Here is a 17,523-nt window from a genome sequence, read left to right on the forward strand (position 1 = left end):
TGTGTGTGTGTGTGTGTGTGTGTGTGTGTGTGTGTGTGTGTGTGTGTGAGAGAGAGAGAGAGAGAGAGAGAGTGAGTGTTGCAAAATTCCTTAATGAGCCTTTTGTTATTCATTTTATACTTTTGAAGTAGGGTGGATGGTTGTTTCATGCTAGGTCTCCCTTTTATGTTTTCAAAGTGAAAGATGACATTAACCTTTTATAACAAAGTTAATTATCTTATATAGGGCTGATAGAAGAAACCAGCACATGGGAATCAATGTGTTTGGGTTATAAGAAAGTAAAAGTATCAAGTTGAAATCTATTCTAGATTGATAAAGGCCACAAAAACCCAATTATAACATTTTAAGTTATTATGCAGATTTGAATATAACATGGATCAAACTGAGAAATAACAGTGGTTAGAGGGCTGTCTTCAAAGTCATGAGGACCCATATTCTACTCCTTTCTCTGAAATGTAGTAGCTATGTAACTGTGAGCAAGTCACTTAATCTCTTAGATTCCTAGGCAACCCTCTAAACCTATAAATTACAGTGGGATTACAGAACTGTGTTGTGGAGGGAGTTTCAATACTGACAAAGTCACAAATCTAGACCAGAAAAAAGACAGGGGGTGTCAAATCACATTTCCTTAAAGCAGTAGTTCTCAAAGTGTGGTCTGAGGTCCACTGGACGTCCCTGAGACCCTTTCAATAGGGCCCACAAGGTCAAAACTTCTTTTGTAATTATGCACTGAGATGTTTTAATTACTATTACAGTAAATATTGATAGCTATAACTCATACAAAATAAGCTCTTTTGGGGGCTGTAACCCACATAAAATAAGCTCTTTTGGGGGTCTGCAAACATTTTTAAGAGTGCAAAGAGGTCCTGAGACCAAAACTGATCCTTTAAAGAACCACAATGTAATCTTAATCCAGTTCTTGGCTACTTCTGTCTTAGGAAAGGAGAGTACATTATCCTTGGCAAGAATGGATATTTTTGCCTCCCAACATAGATTGTTTAAAATGCCACTGGTTGTCTAGGAAGGGCACTAGTCTTCAGAATTCAAAAATATTCTTCAATTTACCAGTATAGAAACAAACCTTATTTTATGTTTTTCTTGGATAATGCTTCTTTTTGTTCCATTTAGATTAATTTTGAGACTTAAACTAAGACTTTCCTTACCCTTTTGATTTTGTATTTGAATACCTTATTGAAGGTTGGCCAATAGACATTATAGAGGAGAAAAAAACTACAATTTAGCTTTTAACCTTTCAGGGTTTCCCTCCCTGTGTAATTTTGTTATTGAGTGTCTATCTCTGTAGTAAAATGTCTTTGATGACCCACATAAGAATCCTGGTCCGTAGCAAAGAGCATAAAGTTGTAACTTGCAGTCAATGGTATATAATGGAAATCAAAACAAAACTGAAAACAAAGTTCAGATTTTCCTGAGTGATTAAAAGACAAATGAAGAGCTCTGCAGAATATTGTGCTTGGCAGACATAGTGGAGGCAGTTAGGGAGGTCATGAAATCCAAGATCCTAAAGTTTAAGGGCAGGTAAGATGGAAAACATTTTTTGGGTGTTTTTTCTCTTTTAAATAGTAGTTTATTTTTTCCAATTACATGTAAAGACAATTTTTAACATCCTTTTTAAGATAAAATTTTGCATTCCAAATTTTCTCCCTCCCTCCCCTCTCCAGGTGGAGAACATTTGGAGGGAGAAATAGAAGTGTTATTATTATGAGAAGTGGAAGAAGTGATAGAGGGAGGAAGTGATATTTTAAATCTGACTGTGACTGATGAGAAACATTCTAGTGAAACATTCTAGAATTTGTGATAGAGGTGAGGAAAGTTGGATATAGTCTAATAAAGGCTCTAGGTTTTGGGAGAGCAGACTTCAAAATGTTCTTATGAAAATCTTTGGCCTAAAATTCTACAGAAGAAATTGACCTAGGAGGAAAAACATTTTAAAAGAGGAAGAAATAAGAAAAACTTTTCAAAAGAGGAAGAAATAGGCACACTGTTCAAAGACATCAATGTGGATGCACAGGGAACTCATTAATCAACTTACATTAAAAAAAAGACAGAAGATAGAAGAAAGGGCTGATTAACTGAGAATGGTAACAAAATAGTGGTACAGTCTTGTATAAAAAAGTGTTAGGAATGTTAAAGCTTGACATTTAATTCAGTGCACTGAGGTGGCTTGATAAATGCTCAAGGTAGCCAAAAGGTTTTTAAGCAATGTTGAGAAAAAAAGGAGGGTCAAAGAAGGGGGTAGGACTGCTCCTTGAGGTAGGGGCAGAAACTACTTAATTCTTACTTTGCTTTTGTTGTCTCTGCCAAAGAGAATGTCTATTGAATTGGAAAGGATGGATCAAAAATGATTAATAAGGAGCTGAAGCCCAAGACAAATGATGAAATAATAAGAGAGAATATAGCTATACTTGATAAGAGTCATCGTCAAGTCATCAGGGCTGGATGAACTACAGTTATCCTTCCAAATCATGACTTTCCCCGCTGTGGTTTTGATATATCATGGCTCGGCATAAGAAATTAAATGAGAATTTTTTGGGAGTTTGGTGGAAGCCACAGATGACACTTGAAGACTAGTAGATGACACAGAGTCTATGACTAAATACTTAACTCAAATTTTACAGTAAGGTACTGTAAACACTCCACAAAAGAAAAAGAAAAAATTCAGATGTCTTCTCTAGTATGAAGGGAGGGTCAAAAAATTTTACGTGGATTTTCCAGATCCCAAGGGTGCCATACCCCTAACCTCTGCAATGTGGAAGAGATAATTGTACATCCTAGTGGTGGAAGATGTGATTGCTGAGCCGCTGTTTATGACCTTTGAAAGACCGGAGAATGAGAGAAACAACACAAGACTGGGTAAAGGGTAAATGAACCATTTTTTTTCCAAAAAGGAAAGAAAGTAGTATCTATGTGTTAGGGGTTAGTGATCTTTAATTTGATTCCTGGAAAAATGTAATAATTATTAAAGGTATGCTATATAAATATTTAGAAAGGGAAGCAGTGATCACTAAAAGTTAGAATGGCTTCACCAAGAACAAATCAGATGAACTTTATGTAACTTTTTGAGACAGTCACTGGAGTAATAGATCAGGTAAATGCTACAGATGGAGTCTACCTAAATTTTACTTAAGGGGCCATTATATAATTACAGAAATTAAGGGGTAGATTACAAATGTGTTAATATGTAAATAAAATACAAACACCTCTCTATCCTCTGTCATCTCCTTAAATCATGGGAAAAAGTTCTTTGGATTAGAAGAGGAGCTGGCCATTGTCTTGGATAAGATTGGCCGTGATAGCCTTTAAAAGAAGTTAGTTTGCTAACCCTTCAGGGAATTGAGGAGAGACTTATTTCTCAACAAGAATCATGGAAGACATATGGATTTGGAGGAAGGAAGGGCATGAGAAGTCATTTGGAGATGTAACATTGGGAGTAGGAGTGGAAGCAGATACCACGAGGAGTTAGCACCAGGATTCCAGGAAGGTTACTGTATAGGCCAGTCAGGCATGAGACATATCAGGATGGATTCCCACCCCCACTTTCCTCCCAGTAACCCAATGTCCCCTGCCCATGACTGTAGACTCCAATGTGACAATTCTGTATTTTCCTTGGAATAAGGGAAGTCTGAAGTCTTTTATGGGAATCTGAAGTCTTTCCTTTGGTCATGGGGAAAGTTTGTCTTAAAAGTTTAACTTTTTTTTGTCAGCAATTGTGATAAATGGTGTTGACTACAGATATTGCTAATTTTGATGTGCTACTGGGAATCCATTTGGGAGGAAGTAGTTCCCAAAAGAAGAGAGAGAGAAATATATATATATATGTCTATATGTATATGTAAATATATATATATAAACATATATATATAGGTTTAAAACTGAAAGAGAGAGAAAAGAGACAGAGAGAGAGAGGCAGAGAAACAGAAACAGAGAGAGACAGAGACACATACAGAGACAGAGACACATACCGAGACAGAGACAGAGGCAGACAGAGACAGAGATGGGGGAGAGACAGAGAGAGCAGAGAAAGACAGACAGCAACAGAGACTGAGATAGACAGACAGCCCTACATTAATGAAATAATAGGCCTAGTTGAAAAAAAAAAAGAAATGAAGACAGTTCAGAATGAAATGGATAATAGCCCTGCCATATACTGCCCTGGTTAGACTTTACAGTACTATGTTTATGTTGATTTGGGCATCACATTTCAGAGCTATATTGAAAAGAATGGTGAGGGGCCTCAAGATTATGCCTTACAAACCTCTGTAAAAGGAAGTAGGAATGATTACCCTAGAGAAAAGAATACTTAAGGAGCATATGTTAGCTATTTCCAAAGAGATGTCATATACAAGAGAGATTAGATTTATTTTGCTTGATCCTATCCTATCTGATAGAAGCAGGACGATGGGCGGAAGTTGCAGAGAAGCAAATTTGGATAATGCAAGGACAGCCTTTCTAACAATTAGAGGTATCCCAAGGTAGAATGAGCTGCCTTGGGAGGTAGTGGGTTCTCCATTGCATTGCACTAGATGACCGCTTTTTTATTTTAATTTTTTTGGATACCCACTTTTTAGGGAAATTCTAAAGGAAGATTCAGGTTATGGGTAGATTAGTCCTAATTCAGGAGTGGGGAACCTGCAGCCTTCAGGCCACATGCGGCCCTCTAGGTCCTCAAATGTGGCCCTTTGACTGAGACCAAGTTTTACAGAACAAATCCTTTAATTAAGGGAATTTGTTCTGTGAAGTTTGGATTTAGTCAAAGGGCCGAATTTGAGGACCTAGAGAGCCGCATGTGGCCTTGAGGCTGCAGGTTCCCTACCCCTAGATCCTCACGAGCTCTTACAACACTGAAATTTTGTGATCTTTTGATATTTAAAAGTGGTGACAGGCATACAATTTAATTTACAGTCTGCATCCCACAGGACTACAAATAGCTGATTAACAGACAAAAACAAAGTAGGATGTTTATTTGGTTAGAAAAGGGAATAGTAAGCCCAGGTTCATCAGTTCTACTACTCAATGACTCTGATCATGTCAAGTGATATCAGTTCCAAATGAAGAAATGAATGGATAAATGAATAATTTTGATCATTTTGTGGGGTAGTTTGAAAGTTTCCTGTAAGATAATGAGCCAGCAAGTTAAAGCCAGGATGTTTTATTTAACTGATTGCTTCTCTCCAGGAAAAACTGGCCCAGATTGGCCATTAGTTCAGACATACTACAGGAGCTTAACTCCACTAGATTACAGATTAGGAACTATTCTGAAATCATGTTGAAATTTAGTCTGCCAAAAGAGCACATATCTGAATGTGAATTGAAGCCAAGGGAGATTTCAGTGCTGAGTAAAATAAGCAATCATTTCAATGGCCTGGAGGAGTATATGTGGACCATAATATTTGGGCCATTTTGAAAGATTACTTAGGCAACATATAACCCACAAAGGATAGTATCTAAGTGGTATCCAGTTTAATTTAGAATATAGGAAACTATGATGAGCCAGAACTGGTGACTTTATGAGAGCACTGGTAATAAAGAGCATTGTTAAGGGCATAAAGCATGCTACTGTGGCATTTTGTATAGGCCTTTTACCTTGAAAACTTGAAAACAAGGATAAACTTTACCTAACATTTCCATCTGAGAACTTCTCAACAGTTTCCAAACTGTTATAGCTCAGTGATTGTTAAAAAAAAATAACAACTACACTACTTCAGGAGTTTCTGTGCATAGTATATATTGGAAAGATGAGGCCAGGTTAACAGGAACACAGGCTCCATTAATATTAATGTAGAGGGAGTAAATAAGCAAGTAGATGATATTGAGTTGGATTCAGTTAAGGGTCTTCCTGCTCTTCTTCTACGATCTGATTGATCCAAAGATTTTCAAGTGACAAACTCAAGGGGGAAAAATCAACACTGAGACTTGGGGCACCATTAGGGTTGTTTCTTTTGGGATCAAGCTTGGAATCTCAGTAGGAGATGGCTGACGTTACTCAAAACTTGCAGGTCTTTTGGTTGTGATGGGGAGCAGGTGAAGAGGAGCAATTCCCTTGGAAACATAAGCAGTGCTTGTATTTTTTTTCCTCACCAAAACCTTCCTCTCTGGCAGTCCCCAGTCAATTATCAATCACTTTGTTTTTAAGTAGGTTGCTTTACTAGGCAGTAAGTAGTATTTATTCAGACTAACTGAGCTTTGGCTCCAAATTTAGTATCCGGCTAAGGATTGCTTGAAGTACTAAACTCTGGTATGAACTCAGCAAAAATAATTCCTTAATGGTTAACTTGTTCTTGAATCCCAGCTTTGAAGATGGGAGAGAACAAAGCTGTTGAAATATTTTTGAGTCATTGCTGCTACTTTTCTAGTGAAAGACAAGAAGAAATAAAAGTAAGACAGTTTTCTTTCTTGTGCAAACACACTGTAAAATGCCCCCCTCCAAGTCAACATAATACTGTATACAACTCAACAAATGTTTGTCAAGTGCCTCCTGTGTGTATAGTAGTCTGGATTCAGAGTTCAGAGTCTTCTACCAGTCAAGTAGAATGATAGGGGATTGGGGGTATAAGAGGAAACCTACCCTCTCCTCCAATCCCCCTGCAATAGCTCTCAGAAGCCATGTTCTTCTCCTGTTATTGACTCAATCTGATGAATTTTGGGCAAAATGGCTGATGGAGGATGGATAGGAGGATAAAGAAATCCTCCCTTTGTCCCATTGAAGGGCTTCCACAAAATGTTATCTTGGAACTCCCTTGAACTGACCTGTTTATATCTAGGGCTTAGTTGTTTAAAACTTTGCAAAAATGTGTCTACTATGTGGTCCTCCAATGAAGGATGATGGCATCTTTTTTGTGGTTGCTGTTTAGTCATTTCAGTCATATTCAACTTTTCATTGTCCCATTTGGGGTTTTCTTGGCAAAGATGCTGGCAAAGACGTAGGCAAAGATACATTTCCTTCTCCAGCTCATTTTACAGATAAAAAATGGAGGTTGCCTAAGGGCACACATCTAGTAAGTGTCTGAGGTGGGATTTGAATTCAGGTCTTTCTGACTCCCAGTCCAGCATTCTATCCATTGTACCACCTAGCTGCCCTGATGGCATCTTTATAGTTAGTTTAGTACCTTGCTAACTTAACCTTCTAATGACATTTAGGACCTTCTGGGTTGAGTTAGTTGGTCAGAGATCCAGTCTCCTCCACTACCAATCCAATAGCAGAAGAGGACATGACTACAAGTAGCTGTAACACAAGACAGAAAGTAAAAGATAAGAGTTCCAGACAAAATGTTAAGAAAAGTAATGATCTTGGGGACCCAGTTGTTTCTTCTTTATTTGTGTATAGCTTCCAGGGCGCTCTCTAGGTCCTCAAGTGCAACCCTTTGACTGAATCCAAACTTCACAGAACAAATCCCCTTAATGAAAGGATTTATTCCGTAAAATTTGGACTCAGTCAAAAGGACCTGCACCCAAGGACCTAGAAGGCCTCATGTGGCTTCAAGGCTGAAATTTCCCCACCCCTGGATAGTATATGATTCAATGTACTCATCCTCATGAATAACATCAACTGGGTATGAAAAGGTGAAGACAAAAGTCTTCTGGTGTGCCTGCCTCTGTTAAGGTAACATTCTTTCTGAGCTTGATGAGAACTAGAGTGGAGACCAATCAATCAAAAACATTTATTAAGTGCCCTTTATGTGTCAGAGCTGAGGATACAAACAGAGGCAAAAAACAGTCCTTACTTTCAAGGAGCTTACAATCTAATGGTACTGTCTCAGAGCTAGGCAGGCTTTTTTATTGTGTCTTTTCCTTGTCACAGAATTCTTCTTCCAATCCTTACAGAATGAGACCTAAAAAAAGGAATCCTTGACTTTTGCTGGTAGCATGGATAAAATGAAACAAAGGAAACCCTGTTAGGTGGATTTTAGATGGGTCATAGCTCTGCTGTTAACTCAAATTCTCGCATAGTGACCCATCCTCAGACTTCATTTCTAGGAATGAGTGTGCACAATGGTTCAAACACCAGGGTTGCTAATTAAAAAAAAAGTATTCAGTGGGTAAAAATGGGTCTCTGGAGGGAGAACTTGCCTTCTGACTGTTCTCTCTTTCTTTTTTTCTCTGAAGCACAGCTTTCCCATTCACAAACCCAGAGCAGATTTACTCTTAAAATTACTTTCTGGTTCTAATCTAAGCTTTCAGATATACTCTGATAAATAAATCAAGAGACTCTTACTTCTCATGGAAGTCTCTTTGTTGAGTTCTTTTTAGCATTCTTTGCACCTGTGTGATGCAAATGAAAAAAAGACTTGCAACTGTCATAATTGGGTTTGTAATTTATGACCAAATAATAGAAAAGCTAGGGGCAACTAGATAACTCAGTAGATAGAGTGCTGGGCCTGGAGTCAGGAAGGCCTGAGTTCAAATTCAGCCTCAGATATTTATTAGCTGTGGGACCCTGGGCAAATTACTTCACCTCTGTTTGCCTTAATCTATTGGAGAAGGAAATAGCAAACCACTCCAGTAACTTCACTGAGAGAACCCTATGGACAATATTGGTGTGCTATGGTCCACAGAGTCACAAAGAGTTGGACACAACTGAATGACTGAAGGACAACAAATGGAAAAGCTATCACATTTCCATGTTAAATATGCAGTTAAGAAATGGTTTTGTGAAAACTGAGGTCTACAAATTTTGCAAGAAAAAGGACTATAAAAGGAGAGAAAATATTAAAAAAAAAATAATGCTTGTTGCCAAATGAATTTATTTCTTTTTGTATACCTATTACAGATTTAGATGAAAGTTTGGCCTTTGGGAAAATGTGCTGTGTACTCCTATTTAAACCATCAATTTCTTGAAGTGGAGGTTCAGCATAAAATTTCCTCAGGAATGCCAGTCCAATTCCTTTTGAATCTTTTTTTCCCCTGAGCTGTGGGAAAAATGCAAGGATAAAATGTTCTCTTGTATCATAGTCAACAATGTGGGAAGAATTCAAATTAGATTATAATAAATGAGAACACATATCAATGCTAAGACTACTAACATAATTTTAATGTTTTAGGTATTTTGTAACCCTTTATTGGCAAGAGAGCTGGTGGGAAGTGTAACTTTTCCTACGTGGAAAGGAGTGAAAAGATGATAATCATCGATGATGTGTGTATGTATGTATGTGTGTGTGTGTGTGTGTGTGTGTGTGTGCATGCATGTAGATGTTCATGCCAGGGAACTTTGGAATACCTCTAAGAAGAGAGGAGCCTAGTGGTGTGGATATACATCAGTGCCAGAAGGTTGCTGCTCCCCTGAACTGAACATAATCAAGAGCAGTTGGAGCCTTTTCTGGCTCATTGATCTGCTTAAGGAATGATCTGCTTGGACATAATTTTGCTGTTTACCTGACTGTTGCCAATACTAGGATCTGGCAAATTTATCCTCTCTCCAATTTATCCCTTTCCCCTGCCTAATTGATGCCTGGTAAATTGGCATTTTATCTTTGGAAGTTTGCTTCTCTCTTTGTTGTTGTTGTTCAGTTGTTTCAATCATGTCCAATTCTTTGTGACCCCTTTTGGGGTTTTCTTGGCAAAGATGCTGGAGTGATTTGCCATTTCTTCTCCAGCTCATTTTGCAGGTGAAGAAACTGAAGTAAACAAGGTTAAGTGACTTGCCTAGGGTCACACAGCTAGTAAGTGTCTGAAGCCAGATTTAAATTCAGGAAGATGAGTCTTCTTGACTCCAGGCCTGGCACTGTATCTGCTGAGCCACCTAGCTGCTCTCTTTAAATCTTGTTTATTTGCTACCTGTACTTTTATGATAGATTTTGTATCCAGAAAAATGCAAGCTGATTTTCATCACATTCTGAGTGAGTGTTTGCTACAAAGGAGCAGGCCTTGTAATGGGTAAGGACGGAAAGGAACTCATGGACTGACTGTATTGCCCTAGATTTAACTGTGAACCTTTATTACTCTGCCATCCCCAGGAAAAAGAGTTTCATTTCTTCATTTCATTAAATAGGAAACATGAAAAATAATGACAAAGTATTTATATATTTTGGGGCTTGTTTTTTTTTTTAATAAAAATGTTTGCTAAAGCATAGTTCCTATAAAGTTCAGAATCATACCACTCCTGATGAGAATGATTGCCTTTTATTTCTATGTCATTATATGTTCAGAAATAAATTCTAGGGCAACAAGTATTTATTAAACATTTATTCTGTTCCAGGCACTGTGTTAAGTATAGCAAATATAAGCAAAAAGACAGTCCCTTTTGCTCATTTAGCTTATATTCAGTGTAGGAATGTACTCAGGGTTTTAATTTCTCATAGCATTGATGATTCCTTGGCATTTACCAGTTCTTCTTCACATCCTAGGTAATTGTCTACATGTCTTCTGCATCAATTTCTCCCGCCTATTAGATTTGTCAGGACCTTAGGGCTCCCACATGGGGCTGAAGTGGGGGATGGGAATGAAGAATTAGGTATGCTCAGACGCTTCATGGAGATGCCGGAGTCTGCTGGGCAAACAAAGGGGCTGTTTTAGTGTTAGTAAACCTACTCATAGCTGATATTGGTTAAATTGGAGGTTGAGACTGATCTGGGGGCAGCAATAGGTGGTGAAGCTGAGCTAGTGATTTTTGCAAGAGTATTTTTTAGCTGTGTGTTGAAACAAATTTAAAAATTGAGAAATTACTCATGAATGAGATTAGAGAGCAAGTTTCATGGGCAGCTAGGTGGTTCAGTAGATGGAGTGCTGGGCTTGGAGCCAGGAAGACTCATTTCCCTGAGTTCAAATCTGACCTCAGACGTTCACTGGCTGTGTGACCCTGGGCAACACACTTAACTCTGTTTGCCTCAGTTTCCTCATCTGTAAAATGAGCTGGAGAAGGAAATGGCAAACTACAGCAGTATGTCTGCCAAGAAAACCTCAAATGGGGTAATGAAGAATCAGACTTTACTTATATGACTGAACAGCGATCATGGAATATGTGCGTGACAATATGAGGAAATTCTCTGTGCATCAGGGCAAAAGCATAGGAGGCCCAATTTTGCACTGAGATTTCGTGTGAGAAGGAATGTGTAGTACAGAGATTCTTAACCTTTTTTTGTGTCTTGTAACCTTTGGCAATCTAGTGAACCGTATGAATCCCTTCTCTGAATAATGTTGCTTACATTTGTTCAGAAGGAAATGTTAAATTTCAGTTAGAGGTTAGTGAAAATAATGATGTTATTTGGAATTTCCCCCCCCCAACCAAATTCACTGATATCTGGAAATCTATCCATGAATTCCAGGTTAAGAACTCTAGTTATAAGAGTAAGGTCTCTGACCTCATTGCTAGGCTCCTGTTACACATGTATGCCAGCACAGAGTGAGCTATGAGAAAAGCCTGTAAGATCAGCTTCTGTCTTGCATGGGGTATGTGAATTGTGAGTATCTTGGTGTTTCCTGGTTTTGCTTTCAAGAGTGTCCATGGATGGGAGGTGACCTAGGGTAACTTAGGGCATGGAGTATCACTGCAGCCTGATAATGAAATTATAAATTCCTAGAGAGCAGGACTTTTGTTATACCTATCTTTGTATTCTGAGTACTTAGCACAGTGCCTTGAATATTGTAGGTACTTAATGAAATTGTAGATACTTAATGAAATTCTTCAATGAATGGATCAGAAAGTGCATTGTATTTCCTTTTCCTGCCTATATGATCTTTCTCACACAGCAGTTTTAGCTGTGATCTCAAATCCAGCTTAGATATCATTCTTCCAAGTGAATTTTAGTGGTGATCTTGAATCCAGTTACACATGCCATTGTACTTCCTATCCAGGGGTGGGGAACCTGTAGCCTCGAGGCCACATGTGGCCTTCTGGGCCCTTGGGTGTGGCCTTTTGACTGAGTCCAAGTTTTAATGAACAAATCCTTTTATTAAGCACTTTTGTTCTGTGAAGTTTGGATTTAGTCAAAGGGCTGCACTTGAGGACCTAGAGGAACACATGTGGCCTCGAGGCTGCAGGGTCCCCACCCCTGTGAAACAAAGCATTGATGCTTACTGAGTCTTCCCCCTCTCCCAGTATTCTACATTTTAGATCCTGTGAAATTTCCTTAAGTCATTTGGTTCATTTCCTTCAGGTACCACTAATTTGCTCTAATTGCTCTATCAGTTTATCATGACAGGATTCAGTCACTGAAATGACTACAAAGTAAGTTCCCCATCCTGTCCTTTTGAGGTCAGGATTCTGACTCAGTTCTGGACTTGTAAATACCCACCACTCCTTATTTTGTTTAATGAGGGTCAACCCCTTTCCTCCAGTGTTATAATAGGACACCTTTGGAAACTTGGTACTGATATAGATACTTATGGATAATATGTATCATCTTATATGTCAGAGGACTGGGATTCAAATCCTACCACTTATTCCTTGTGTAAAATTAGGAAAATCATTTTGTCTTTGCAGCTGTTTCTTCATCCAGAAAATGAGATGATTGGACTAGTTGTTTTCTGAAGTCCTTTCTGGCTCTAAATATAAAATCATATATATATATGTTAAATATATATGTACATTTATATTATATGTCACATACATAATATAAAATATCTGTAGTATCACAGGTATATTACATATGATATATGTACATGCATATAATATAGAGCAGCTAGGTGGCACAGTGGATAGTGTTGGGTTTAGAGTCAGGAAGACCTGAATTGAAATCTGGCCTCAGACACTTACTAGCTGTGTGACCCTGGGCAAGTCAGTTAATGCTATTTGCCTCAGTTTCCTCATCTGTAAAATGAGCTGAAGAAAGAAATGGCCAACTGCTCCTATATCTTTGCCAAGAAACCCTCCCCCCCAAAGAGGTCAGAGTCAGACATGACTGAAACAACTAAACAACAACGTATATATGTACATATATATTCAATGAAACTTTCATTGAACACCTCTGCTGGTCGCTGTAGGCAGTATGAATGTTGTGTAAGCTATGATCCTTGCCCTCAAGAAACTTGTGCTCTAAGGAGGGGACATAAGAATTGTCCAACAACTAGAGAACACTACTAATATTAACACAATGTAGCTGTAAAATCTTGTGCGATATATGAAAAACTGTTATATTGTTGTATTTTTGTGCCTTGTAATTAAACTTGTTCACTGAGTACCTCCCGTGGCCTAGGGACTACATTACATCCTTTAAGGAATGAGATCTAGTAGGAAAAAAAACCCCAAACCAAACAAAACCAAACATCTCTGGATTTGTAGACAGAAGATGTGAGTTTGCATTCTGGTTCTGCTATTTGCAACCTCTGTTGTGTAAATATGGATAAATCATTTCTCTTTTTACACCTCAATTTCCACATCTGTTAAATGAGGAGGTTGGGTTGGCTTACTGATCTCTAAAGGCCCTTTCTACTATCCTTTATGCTTTATGATCTTATGTATGTAGTAGTCCATTGTTTCCCTGTGAGAGCTGACATTTGGTCTGTAAGTATGATCTGAATTCAAAGACAGGAGAAGTCAATATGGACTATAATATATGGTGAATTAACACAGGACATATCAAAGATATGAAATTGATAATTATACTGTACATATAGTACATACATAGCAAAGAAATATAAAAAATGAAATTAATAATTATATTGTATATATAGATAAGTAATAATTATATTGTGTATATATACATATATACATAAATACATAAATAGGGAAGGAAGAGAGAAGGAGGGAGAGAGAGAGAGAGACAGAGACAGAGACAGAAACAGACTTTCTTCTTAAAACAATTACCCATGTTATAGTTGAGGAAACAAATTATCTAGTGAATTATTCTTAGATGTCATTGTTATAGCCTATATTTAAAATCTGCTTCTGAATTCATCTTTTGATTAAATGATTTATTAAGAGAATAGCTGTCTGCTACTGGTCCATGTTTTGGCTATCTTTGTCCACGTAGTTTGATCGTTGTCTTGTTTCTCTTCTTCTCCTTGACCAAATAATGGCCCATTCTCTTGCAGATTCAAATTGGTTCTTGCCTCTTCCATCTTTATTGGGAAGCAATTGCCCCACTGAGCTTCCAACTTTCCTCTGAAGACTTGGTTCAAAAATCAATTTGCCTTGAAATTGTGGCTGAATTTGTTAAAACTGAGCGAGCCACTGTAGGTTAATACTTCTACTTAGAGAAACAAATGGTTACCTCCATCTCTTCCTTTTTTGTTTCAAATCTACTTGAGTATACCACCAGGGATGTCCCTATTTCTATATCTTTTGATGTGGATAGGGGAGGAAGTCTGTCCTCATGGGAAAAAGTATGAGATTAGCTGTTGAGAAGTCCAGGTTAGGGTTGAGACCCCACCACTGACTGTTAAGGGTTGGGGCTGGGGAAGGAAAGGCAATTCACTGAATCTTTCTGAACCTCAGTTTCTTCATCTTTCCGATATCTGTTCTGGGGATAAGATTAACTAAAGTAGAAGCCTTTCAGCTCCTGGCAGAAAATTTCCCCTGCCTCTACTGTGAAGCCATGAGCCTTTCTTCTTCCTGGGCAAACAAGGAGGTGGGGAGAGAAAGATAGCTGTGCACAGGTTAGAGTTAGACTCATGCTCTGCACAGGCTTGAGCCATCACTACATAGAATCATTGCAATTCACAAAGGGCTTCGAGCAGTGAAAGGAAATTTGCCCACACTCTTAATAACAGTAACAATCATGGCTGACAACAATAATAATTATAGCTACCTTTAGATAGTTTTTTAAGGTTTGCAAAATGCTTCACAAATATTATCTCACTAACCATATGAGGTAGGTACTATTATTATTGCCCACATTTTATATATAACGAAGCCAAAGCTGACCGAGGTTAGGTGACTTTCCCAGGGTCACACAGCTCATAAGTGTCTGAGGTAGGGTTTGAACTCACATCTTCCTGACTCCAGGACTAGCACTTCTATCCACTATGACACTGTTGACAAGTACATGATACTGTACAATTTGCAAAATACATGTATAAATGATCTCAGTTTACCCTTTTAACAATCCTATGATGTAGGGACTATTATTATTCCCATTTTACAGATAAGAAAATTGAAGCACAGAGAGACAACTAGGTGATATAGTACCTAGAGTGCTGGTTTGGAGTGTGGAAGATCTGAGTTCAAATCCAGCCTCAGACAGTTAGTATATGACCCTGGATAAGTTACTTAACCTCTATATACCTTAGTTTCCTTCATTGGGGATAATAATAGCACCTACCTCCCAGGTTTGTTGTGAAAATCAAATGAGATCATATTTGTAAAGGGCTTAGCACAATGCCTGGTATATAATAGGCAAGTAATAGATGCCTCTTTACTTCCTTCAGAGAGATTAGCGATTTGTTTGAGATCACAGTGCAAGGCATAAAGAAAGTGCTTAATAAAGACAAATTGCTGATGATAATACAACTAATAAATAGCTAAGCTGGCACTTGAACCCAAGTCCTCATCCAGAATTCTTTTCACTATATGATCCCGATAACTTTCTTTGAAGAAGAGAGGTTAGGATTGGCTCAATATTTCACAACTCTGAAATTTGGGATGAGGATGAAAAAAGAGCATGTGTCCTAATCCTTGCCTGTCACCTTAAGCCAGCCTCTTCTGCTTGAATATGTTGTCCTTATCCTGTCTCCTTCTCGGTGAAAAGACTGAAATTATTTGACTTGTCAGGATATGGTGAAGAGTAATTAATTAAAGCTACTAAACACTTTGAGATCCTCGGGTGAAAGATAGTAGATAAATTAAATTGAGAATATTACTAATTAATGACACTTCATCAGTGTTCATTAGGTCATTAACTCTTATGACACTTCCTTGAGATCAGTTAACCTCATTTTATTATTTATTGTTTGAGTTTAGGCATTATTTGTCCCGATCTTTTAAAAGAAGGGAAAGCAGAGCAGCGAGAATAATTCTAGAGGAATTCTAAAGCAAGTAACAGAATTAGGCTTATTACATGGGACAGTAAATTCCATTTCTTCCTCAGTAAAGAACAAAATAAAAGTTATGAATACTTAAAATTAAAAATATTTATATTTTTGTTTATCTGTCACTGACATAACCATCCTTATTTAAAGTTAGATTCATGCTCTGCGCATGATCTCACTTTACCCTTCTAACAGTCTTGTGATGTAGGGACTATTATTATTCCCATTTTACAGATAAGAAAATTGAGGAACAGAGAAGCAGAGAAAAGAGACACAGTTTACAGAAATGTGCCTTACTCTGAATATAACATAGCTTGAAAATGAGAAATTGCTCAATCTACAATGTACTTCTTGTCCTCCTCCTTCTCTAAAGTTCTACTTACTAATGGCCCAAATTGTCCTCCACCTGTGGTAGAGCCTTCGGAGCTTATATGGGTCTGATCAGCCATAGTCAGACACCCTGTACCTTGACCCCAACATAGTGATGTCATTTTGGTCCTCTTTGAGAATAAAGGTCAACAATCAACTTGTTAATGGTATAGAGATAACTCGGCTTTCCAAGGTTATGCCAATGGAGCATAAACTTTTGTAGTTACTACCAAACTGAAAAGGCTTTGCATATGGACCTGCTGATGGACTGCATGTTCCTTGCTCAGTCTAAGTCAGAAGACCTTGTCACTAGGTGATGAATTTGCTGGCCATACAGCAACTTCAAAGCTCATTTGTCAAATAATACAGCAGTTGGGATCTGTATTTGTACCCCTACCCCTGGAATTGCAGTCCCCTTTTACTGGGATTGTATGTCTTGTTTAGCATAGACTAGACTGCTCTCAGGAGCTACTGTAGAAATCAAAGTACCTACTATGTTCCAAGCACTGTGATAAGTGCTTTACAAATGTTATCTCATTTGATCTTCACAACAACCGTAATTCCCTTTTTTACAGCTGAGTAACTTGAGGCAGGCAAAGATTAAGTGACTTCTTCAGGGTTACACAGCTAATCCTGGGTCTGAGGTTATATTTGAATTCAGGTCTTCCTGACTCTAGGCCCAGTGCTTTATCTACTCTGCCACCTAGCTCCCTCTAAAGGACCCAGGTTCAAATTCTGAATTTTACTTATTGCCCAGTTGACCTTAGGCAGTCAACTTAATCTAGCTGGGTCTCACTTAATTCATCTCCAAAATGAGGTGATATATAAAGCTTCAACTAATTGAAGTCTGTGACCCTATAAGCTTCTTTCTTTACTCTTTCATGTCATGGCATCAAAAGAAAGGAAAGAGAGAAGGGAGATTAATCACTCTGACTCTGGGTAAGTCCCTTCAAAATTTAAAATGTGTTATCCTAGAAATAGGCAAGGAGACACTCCTAGTCCTGAAATTTCTTCATGAGACAAACTGGTATAGATCCATTTGGTCAGCAGCACCTCACCATGATCCCACACCTACTCATCTATCTTCTTAACCTCTTCTTCAAATAATTTTGGGAAAAAAAACCCAGTGTTGGGCAGTGGGTATAAATAGGCATGGCTGTAGCATATTATTCAGTGATGACATATGTGATAAGTGATATAAAAAAAACATCACTTAGGACATGGATGAATAGAAAA

This window comes from Vombatus ursinus, unplaced genomic scaffold (assembly GCF_900497805.2).
Source record: "Vombatus ursinus unplaced genomic scaffold, bare-nosed wombat genome assembly UNPS02010320.1, whole genome shotgun sequence".
Lineage (NCBI taxonomy): Eukaryota > Metazoa > Chordata > Mammalia > Diprotodontia > Vombatidae > Vombatus > Vombatus ursinus.